The 9547-nt window shown below is 42.7% G+C and overlaps 1 pseudogene; it reads right to left on the bottom strand.

The window, feature by feature from the left end:
- Positions 1–9547, bottom strand: part of LOC102824036 — a 144366-nt pseudogene that overhangs the window by 133454 nt on the left and 1365 nt on the right.

The raw sequence follows: 9547 nt of genomic DNA on the forward strand, positions 1-9547 counted from the left end.
TGAATATGAAACTGATGTGCCCTGTAAACTTTCACTTAATCTACAATAAAAACCTTAAATTAAAAAAAAAAACTAATTATCAATATTATAGCTGTAACACCAGAAATAATGGCAAAATCAGCATCTATACAAACACTGGCTGCAACATAATGACCGAACATACAGATGAAGCATGTGATTCATAATTAGGTAGTAATGACAGCTCAAACCAGAGTGCAATAGAAGATTCAAAATGTAGCTGAACATAGAGTTTTAGACTTGTAGGTATATTGATACATGTAAGTTGGACTTATGAAAAATTTTTCTAAGAGACATTTTCATTGAAGAAAAATAAATTCTCTCATGAAATACTGCACAAAATTTTACAGAACGTCATGTTGACAACATTGCCAATATGGTCTCCACATTCTATGATCTCTAGTGAGGAGGCCACCAAGTGTCACCATGAGTTGTAGCAGACTTGACAGCAACTAACAATAACCAAGTCTACTGGCCAGTGGGGGTCTCCTACCTTCTGATGTCACCTTGATTGAGTGCCATTTGGGAAGCAGAAGTTCTGACTCCTCTGTTGCCTGGTCCAATAACTGAAAAAAAAAAAAACACAACGGGAGGGAAAATGAACAAGTTGGGTTTCTCTGGGTACACCTGCAGAAGTATTCCTAATCTCCCAAGCCTTCTCCTTTCACATCCTCCCTACACCTGTCATGTCTGCCAACCGTTGAGAGCTGTGCATTCTGGGCATGGCTATTTATGGAGCAGTCTTGGCTGTGCTGGGGATGCGGGGGGAGGGGAGGGGATAAAGGTCCTCACCTTTATATGGTCTAGACCTGAGGGCTCAAGAAAATGGTCCTCAGTCTCCTACTGCCAGGCGGGACCTCATCAGTACAACACCTGAGAAATATTTATGGACTAAATGAGTCCAGTGTCTGCAGGGATTCCAAGTTCTCTGTGTAAGAGCCCTAAGCAGATTCACTTAAATGGTCTAGTCGCCCAGGGGTTGCTACACTGCTAAGTGGGGCTCTCTGACTAAGGCAAGAACTCTGTTCATTTGTTTACAGGAGAATTGACCTTGCTTTTGCTGGTCCCAGTGAAAAGGTCTGATTTCAGGTTAGACCCAGCTTTTCCTCCTGAGTTTGGGCAACAAAGTAACCTACTGACTCTCAGTTGGATGTTGGGAGACCTCAGTTCACAGTCACTTTATTTGCATACTAGGGTACAATGCACCTCATGTGCATAGTTTATTGACCAATCCCTGAAAGGTACATACTAATCACAGGGCAGACTAAATTCAGGATCAGACAGAAAATATTAAACCAAGTCATTTAAAGCATAGCCAGGAAATGTCTACGAAAACCCTATGGATTACAGATACAGTTGATGCTGGGCATGGTGCAAGACTGGGCAGTGTTATGTTCCACTGTATGTGGTCATCATGGTCTGGGCTGACTCCTTGGCAGCTAACAACAAGGAAAGGAACTACTGATACTTTGATTCACTGAATTATTCTCATCCTCTAATCAACACTCAACAAATGTGTGGAATGAAGGAAGTTCTCTCAAGGAGAGCTTTGTAAATAGAAAAAAATCATTTGACATGCCACAAAGGCACATACTCCATAGCAATTGGCAATTGCTAATGTGTCTTTTGGGGTCCTGGAGTGGTGCTGTAGGATAAGTACTAGACTTCTAACCACAAGGTCAGCAGTTCAAACCTCCCAGACATTCCTCAGAAACCCTATACAGAGTCACTATGAATCAGAACTGACTTTTTGGTTAAAAACACTTAACAACAACAACAACCATCTGTTTCTTGGTGGTGATGGGAGTTGAAGTAGTGGTGGCAGTATCCGGATCACTGCAGAACTTTTGCTTTCCTGAATGGGGGTAAGGCTGAGCCTACCACAGACTTGCATCAGCTCAAGCTCACAGCTCTTGGTATTTTCTACACACGTTAGTGAATATTTGAGGGCTACCAGTTTCAATAAGATTTCAATGATAAGTCTGCTCAGGATGCCCAAGTCTCTGACTGACCCTTTTTTCTGGCTTTGTCCACTTCCTGGTAAGCACTCAAGAATGACAGAGCGGAGAGGTGCAATGAGGGAGCCTAGAGCTGGAGTTCAGCCAAAGTTCAGCTACATCAGACAAAGGCTCCTTCTGGAAAGTGAGTTTACAATGAGAATACTACAGAAGCCCAGACCATTGTCACAAAGATATGGGAGGGAGCTGATGCCGCACTGAATATTCTCCACCTACCTCCCGCCATGTTTGGAGAGGTCGTGAACAATGATGGGGGGGTGGGGTGGGGTGCGGTTGAGCTGAGGAAAGAAGAACTAGCTGTCATACTATTGTCTCTGATCTATCAATTCTAATGGCAACAGATGTCCAAATATGGTCCTCCCATCACACTCTGCACTCCCCATTTTTCTCCCTATAGTAACCTGAAAAATTAATCCGATGGAAGCTCCATTTTAATAACACAGCTGGTAGGGACTTGCTGTGGGCCAGGCACTGCGCTCTGAGTTGGGAACAGAGTTCACATTTAATGGGAAACCAGTCCCCAGTTACGTCTGGCTGGTATTGGAAACCTGTGGCTTCACCCTGTCCACTGTGCCATTGGCTTTCCTGTCCCTCACACAAAGCCCTGTACATCCTGTGACAGATTTCCCTTTTCATTGTCCTTAAGTTAGCCTTGTGATATGTCTTGGCTCTGGATCATAGTTTATTTCATTTCTCCTTCCTAGAATGATATTCCAATTCCTGAAAACCTACCCAGATCCTATCTATTAAAGTTCTTCTCCTCTTCTAAGCACTTCTCTAGCCATGGCAGTCTCCTATATCCTATATCCATAACTGCTGCCATCTATACCTCAGTGCTGGTGGTTAAAGCAGAGCTATATGAATGGCAGCATTATTTAATATCTCATGTCCATGCTTTGTCTCAAAGTCCCCTTGACAGCTGAGGTGTCTCACTCATGTATGCTTCTGAGAGTCCGTCTTCCTACACCACTGCAGCACCTGGGCACAGGAGATGCTCAGGATACTTCTACTGCCAGACTGATCAGTACACCTGACCTAGGCAGGAGACCAGCCAGTATTATAAAACTTGGGGTCTTTTTCTGCTGGGGCAATAAAGTGTCCACTTAGATTCTACCAAGCCTACTGTTGTGTCTCACACAATGTAGACCAGTGAGGCAACCTTTGTGGAGAAGCACCGGTAATTGGTCTGCAGGCAACCTTGAGTTCTCTGACCCTGGGCTGCTCGCTGTCCTAACCTGATTGGACAGAACAAAAGGCTTTACTCTTTCAATTAAATCTTCCTTCAACGGTGGAACTATTTTGCTACTGAGCAAATTGTTGTTGTTGTTGATATTAAGTGTCATTGAGTCAGTTCCAATTCATATTGATCCTGTATAGGGTTTCCAAGGAGCTGCTGGTGGATTTGAACTGCTGACCTTGTGGTTCCCAGTCCAGTGCTGATCCTAGAGTGCCACACCAAAACCAAACCCATTACCATCTAGTTGATTCCAATTTATAGCGACCCAGTATAAGGTTTCTGAGGCTGTAAATCTTTACAGAAGCAGAAAGTCTCGTATTTCTCATAAGGAGCAATTGGTGTGCTTGAACTGTTGACCTTACGGTTAGCAGCCCAACTCATAACCCACTATGCTATCAGGGCTCCTTCTGAACAAATTAATGATCATCATCATAATAGTGTTGCTGTTGTTGTTGTTGAGTGCCTTCAAATCAAGTTGGTTCTGACTCACAATGATTCTATCTAGGGGTTCCAAGGAGCAGCTGGTGGGTTTGAACTGCCAACCGTGCAGTTCAAGCTGACCTTGTGGCCCAGTGCTTATCCTACAGTGCTATACCAGGACTCCACAATAATAGAAGGGCGCATCATTCACATTTACAGTAATGAGCACTTATCATGTGCCAGACACGGCCACAAATGGGCTGCATGGGCCATCTTATTGAGTTTTTAAAACAGCCCATTGAGGAGGTATCCTTAGGAAGGCTGGGGTAAGCTTAGTGCTAAGTGGCTAAGTGCCCATGCTTTGATGCCGGGCCCCCTGGGTTCACTGCTGCCACCTGTGCATCTTTTGGTGCATTTCTTAGCCTAGCTATAAAATGGGGATAATGACGCACCTGTGCCTCAGGAGGCTTGTCAGGCTTGGAGAAGTAAAAGCACTTCACTTGAATATCTAAAGTGCCGGAAATGCAATAGTAAATTCTCAAAATGATTTCACTGTTACTAGTCCATTTTAGTAATGTTAAGTGTCATTGTTTTAGAGATATTGTTAAGCGCCACTGAGTAAGTTCTGACTCATAGCGACCTTGTATAGGGTTTCCAAGGAGCAGCTGATGGGTTTGAACCATGTACCTTGAATTTAGCAGTCTAGTGCTTGTCTTACAGCACCACACCAGGACTTAATTTTAGAGATGTTCTTGTTGTTAAGTGCCATTGAGTCAGTTCCTACTCATAGCGACCCTGGATGGGGTTTTCTGAAGAGTGGCTGGTGAGCTTGAACCACTGACCCTGTGGTTCAAACCGACCAGCGCATTAACCCGCAGCACGACAGCATGACTCCTAACTTTAGAGATAAGGAGACTGAATTCTACAGTAATTAGGTAGCTTACCCAGAGTCCCAGAGTTAGCAAGTAATCCATTTTTATTTGAACCCAGTTAGCTCCCCCAAGCCCTTGCTTGTGATTATGATGGGATATGACACTACAATGAATAAAAATATATCCAACTCCTCTTTTCCAGGCACTGTGCTGAGCAGTATGTAGCCAATGATCTCATTTAATCTTTCCAATAATTCTAGGAAGTGAATTTATCTCCTGGGAGAGAGTAGGCCTGGCAGCCGCTGCTGACTGGATCAGCATGTGAGGATGTTGTGCTATCCAGGGTCTCACCACGGAGGGCTGAGCCAGAAGGGCAGGTTGTCTCCCTTGTGGGGACCACAAGGGTGTCAGGGATTACATTGGCAGGCATCAGCACTGCTTGGGAAGTCAGTAAAGTTTTCCTGTAACAGAAGATGCATCTAAAACAGTGGCAAATTTGGTTTGAACAGGGATTTTTGTCTGCTTTGCTCACTGCTGTATATCAGATATACACTACTTCCAGTGGTTGGAAGTAGACAGTGTCTGAAACAGAAACCCAGCCCCATTGTCATCAAATTGATTCAACTCATAGCAACTGTATAGGATAGAGCCGAACTGAGCCACAGGGTTTCCAAGACTGCCTATGTTTACAGAAGCAGATGGTCACATCTTTCTCCTGTATAGGGGTAGATGGGTTCCTTTGAGTTAGCTGCCCACTTTGCCACCAGAGTGCCTGACTGATACAGTTGTTATTGTTGTTAAGTGCCATCCAGTTGGTTTGGACTCATAACGACCTTGTATAGGGTTTACAAAGAGCAGTTGGTGGTTTGAACAGCTGACCTTGTGTTTGGAAGTCTACTGCTGATCCTGCAGCACCATACCAGGAGTCCCATCTGAAACATAGTAAGTGCTTAATAAATATTGATTGAATAAATGAAAATCTATCTCTGAATTGGAGTCCTAGTGTGGCACCGTAAGATCAGCATTGGACAGCTAAGGACAAGCTCGACGGTTCAAACCTACCAGCTGGTCCTCAGAATACCTATACAAGATAATTATGAGATGGAATCAACTGGACAGCACTTAAAAACAGCAACATCAATATCTCTATATTGTGTTCCGGGCAGAGAAAACTGTGTGTGTAAATGTCCAGAGGTGTGAGAGATGTCCAGAGGTGTGTATAAATGTCCTAGCTTACTGCAGCAGTAGGGTGGAGTGGTCAGTGTGTGTGTGTGGTGGTTGAAATATTCTAGCACACTGGGAACCCTGCTCTAATGTTCATAATGCAACATAATGCACTCCTTTTGGACAGGTAGGACCAGAAGGTTCACAGCGGTCCAGTCCAGCCTAAGCAAGTCTACATCCTGCCTTTAGCAAAGGAAGGCCCTGTGTGCCCCTGGGTCCATGATCTGAGGTATGCCTCACTCTCCAAGGCAGCTGCAGAAGGAGAAATGCACAAATAGTCCTAATAAAGTCTTAGGGGTGTAAAGCTGAAATCAGCCTTATGTCTTCAAGGTAACAAAAAACCTGGAACCCAATCTGAGTAAACAGTACTAACTGTCAAGCAACCAATCAAAATCAATAAGCATGTTCCAGCACCTTATATATGCCAAGGCATTGTCTTGATGGTGTTGGTATGCTGTGGAGTCAGTTCGGACTCATGGCGACCCGGTATAGGGTTTCCAAGGCTGTAAATCTTTATGGGAGCAGAAAGCCTCATCTTTCTTCCATGGAACAGCTGGTAGTTTTGAACTGCTGACCTTGAGGTTAGCAGCCCAATTCGTAAGCACTATACTACCAGAGCTCCTTGTCTTAGGACCTATAAAAGGTAAGGGATGGGAAGAGAAGGGATGGAGAACTCATATTTGCCAGACATCTTCTATCTTCCTGGCAGTTTCCAAGTCATTTCATCAAAGGGTGAGGTAGACATTTTTATATTTCAATAAAAAAAAAGTGAGACTCAGTAAATTTCAGAAAATTGTGCCAGTAGTGTTTGAAAGAAGCCATCCTCCCCAACCCTGCTCGCCTCACCTGTCAAAGATTCAGTCTGTACAAAAATAAAACCATAGCTAACAGGAGACGGAGGATGGGAAGCCAGAGTCTCTTCTGGATCAGACTGCCGCTCACTTAATGGGAGACCTTACACAAACTAGTTACATTCCCTAAATTTGTTTTGTTGAAAAATGGAGAAAATGGAAATGGCCCCTAAAACCCCTTCCAGCTCTAGCATTTTATTGTGGGGTTATAATTAAAGATGCTGCAGTTTGATTATCAAAAGAGGGCAACAAATAATGCACTGCACATACTCAGCAACATTGGAGATTGTTAGGCTGTGTCCCTGAGGACTAGAAGGCTAACCTACTGGACAGGTTGCATAAACGAATTCCAGGGAGGTGGATTTTGTGGATGCGTAGGCTATTAATTATAGCCAATCTGAAATGTTCATTGATTGGCTAGTAGCAATAAACATGTCCTTAAAGAATTGAGCTTCCTAAATCCCCTGATTTCCCACCACTGACAACACTGATTTTATTTCACGTGGACACTGTGCTGAGCCTTTCACCCTGGTTCCGGATCAGCCCCTGCTGTGCACGTGGGCTGCAATTCACTACCCCAGGCTATACAAAGTTTGGTTCCAGTAAGTAGCTTTGTCAGAGCTCATCTGCACACCCAGGGTGAAAGCTGTTTTCTTTTAAAAAACAGATGTTGATGACAATAAAGTCTGAAGAGAAGACTGCAGTATAAGTGGATTTTTAAATCACTTCTACTTAGAGGAATTCACAAGAGATGTTTTTTAAAAAAATACAGCCAACTACATGATGCCTGTGACTAGTTCCATCGATGAAAAGGCTCAGTCACATTTGGTTTAACATTCTAGACACAAAGAAGCACCTCCAAGCACATTTCCAGGTGAAAACCCATGTAGTTTTTCCTTTCTCAATTAGACCTTACTTTCTACCAAGGAAGTTCTCCGGTTTTCTGTTTTCTCCTTTTATAAACTAAAAAAAAAAAAGATAATGAAAGTGGTCTGTTTTAATTGTGAGAAGATAGAGAAGTAAAACAGTAAGTGATTGTTTCATTTACATATTTAACTATTTTGTCTTTAAAAAAGGGAACACATTCGTATGATTTAAAGTTCAGGTGAGAAAAAAAAAAAGATCAGAAAAGTCTCCTTTTCACCCCATTCCCCAACCACTCAATGGTGCTCTTCAGAGGTGGCCAACATTATCAGTTTTTATGTGGATACTTCTGGAAGTATGTTCTCATAAATAAGCAAACGTGTACCACCTATTGTTTTTCCACTTTTACATGTCACACTAAACACACTGTTCCATCCCTTGTTTGTTTGTTTTTCACTTAGTGATATATCTGGGAGATCTTTCTTTTCTCCCTCTCCATTGAGTGAAAAGCTTTCTCACTGTTTCTCCAACAGACAGTATTTTATCACAATTTATTTAGCAAGTTTCCTATTGATAGATCTTCGGGTTGTTTTCATTCTGTTGCTATTATAAAAAGGTTGCTATATTCTTTACATCTATCATAGTGCCTGGCACATAGTTGGTGCTTAGTAAATATTTGTTTTTGTAAAGAACAGAATTCTGAAGAAAAAGAAAGTGGAAGGAAGTATCTGAAAGGAAAAATTGGAAGTAGGAGGTGGCTTTAGACCTGGTGGCTGGAGACAGCTTTTTGAGGTGAAGACGTTTACACTGAGTCTCTACGGCCACATGGAACTAGCACTCTGAGCCGTATGGGAAAGAATTGTCAGGGTAGATAAGAGAATATGAGGGACTCCAGAGGTGGAAGAAAATTTGCAGTGAATGCGCACAGAAAGGCAGAGGGGTTGCAAAGGAGGACACCAGCTGGTTGTGGGGCCTTGTAGCACGTGTTAAGAATTCATGCAAACTGCAATGACTTTAAACAGGGAAATAAAATGATTTTAAAACAAAAAACCCACCTGTTGATAGTCCTAATGGATCTTCCTTTAACTGTTTACTAGGAAATTTGAGTGGACAAGTGGGTAAATAAAAATATCCTTAGGTTATTGCCAGTGTTATGGCAAGAGATGGTGAAACTGGGGAAGTTTCAGATGACTGAAACAGGGGAAGACAGGAAAGCATAGGTCCATTTAAGTGCTATTTTGGAGATAGACTTAGGCAAAATTGGACTATGGGGTCAGTGTGGGAGGTTAGAGAAAGAAAGGAAATTGAAGGATGACCCCTAGGCTTCTTCCTAGGAGTGATTGCAGCTTAAGAATATTGGAGATGACTGGAGACTGCTATTTAAGAGATGGGGAAGTCTGAGGGAGTCAGGATGAAGAGAATTATGTGCATAGAAATCTGGAGGAGTAGTTGTGTGGTAGAGTAGTTGTGGGTAGAGGACTGTCTAGCACAGTCCTCTGCCAGCTCAGGTTTGGGAGACAGAGAAAGTTACCTAAACTCTGTGACCCAGCTTTTTCATCTACAGAGGAATAATAATAAATCCTTTCTATTTTTTTTTTAATGAGGATTAACTAAGATTATATAAAGTTCTTATAATAGTGTCTGGCATAACCATGTGAAGATAGAGGCAGAGGTTAGAGTTATGGATTCACAAGCTAAGGAGTCAATGAGTGCTAGGAGCTATCAGAGGCTGGACGAGACAAGAACAGATTCTTCCCCGGGAGCCTTCAGAAAGAGCGCAAGGCTCTGCCAACACTTCAATTTTGGACTTCTGCCTCTAAAAGTCTAAGACAATTCATTTCTTTTGTTTCAAGCTAAAAAAATTAAATAAAATGAAAAAAGGGTCAGCTATAGAGTACTACCAGTAGTAGTTGTTGTTAAGTGCCGTTGAGTCTGTTCTGACTCATAGCGACCCTGTTTCTGAGGATTGGCTGGTGGGTTTGAACCACCAACCCTGCAATTCCAACTGACCTTGAGGTCCAGTGCATTATTCTTTTTTTTTTT

The sequence above is a fragment of the Chrysochloris asiatica genome, unplaced genomic scaffold, assembly GCF_000296735.1.
Source record: "Chrysochloris asiatica unplaced genomic scaffold, ChrAsi1.0 scaffold00024, whole genome shotgun sequence".
NCBI classification, from domain to species: domain Eukaryota; kingdom Metazoa; phylum Chordata; class Mammalia; order Afrosoricida; family Chrysochloridae; genus Chrysochloris; species Chrysochloris asiatica.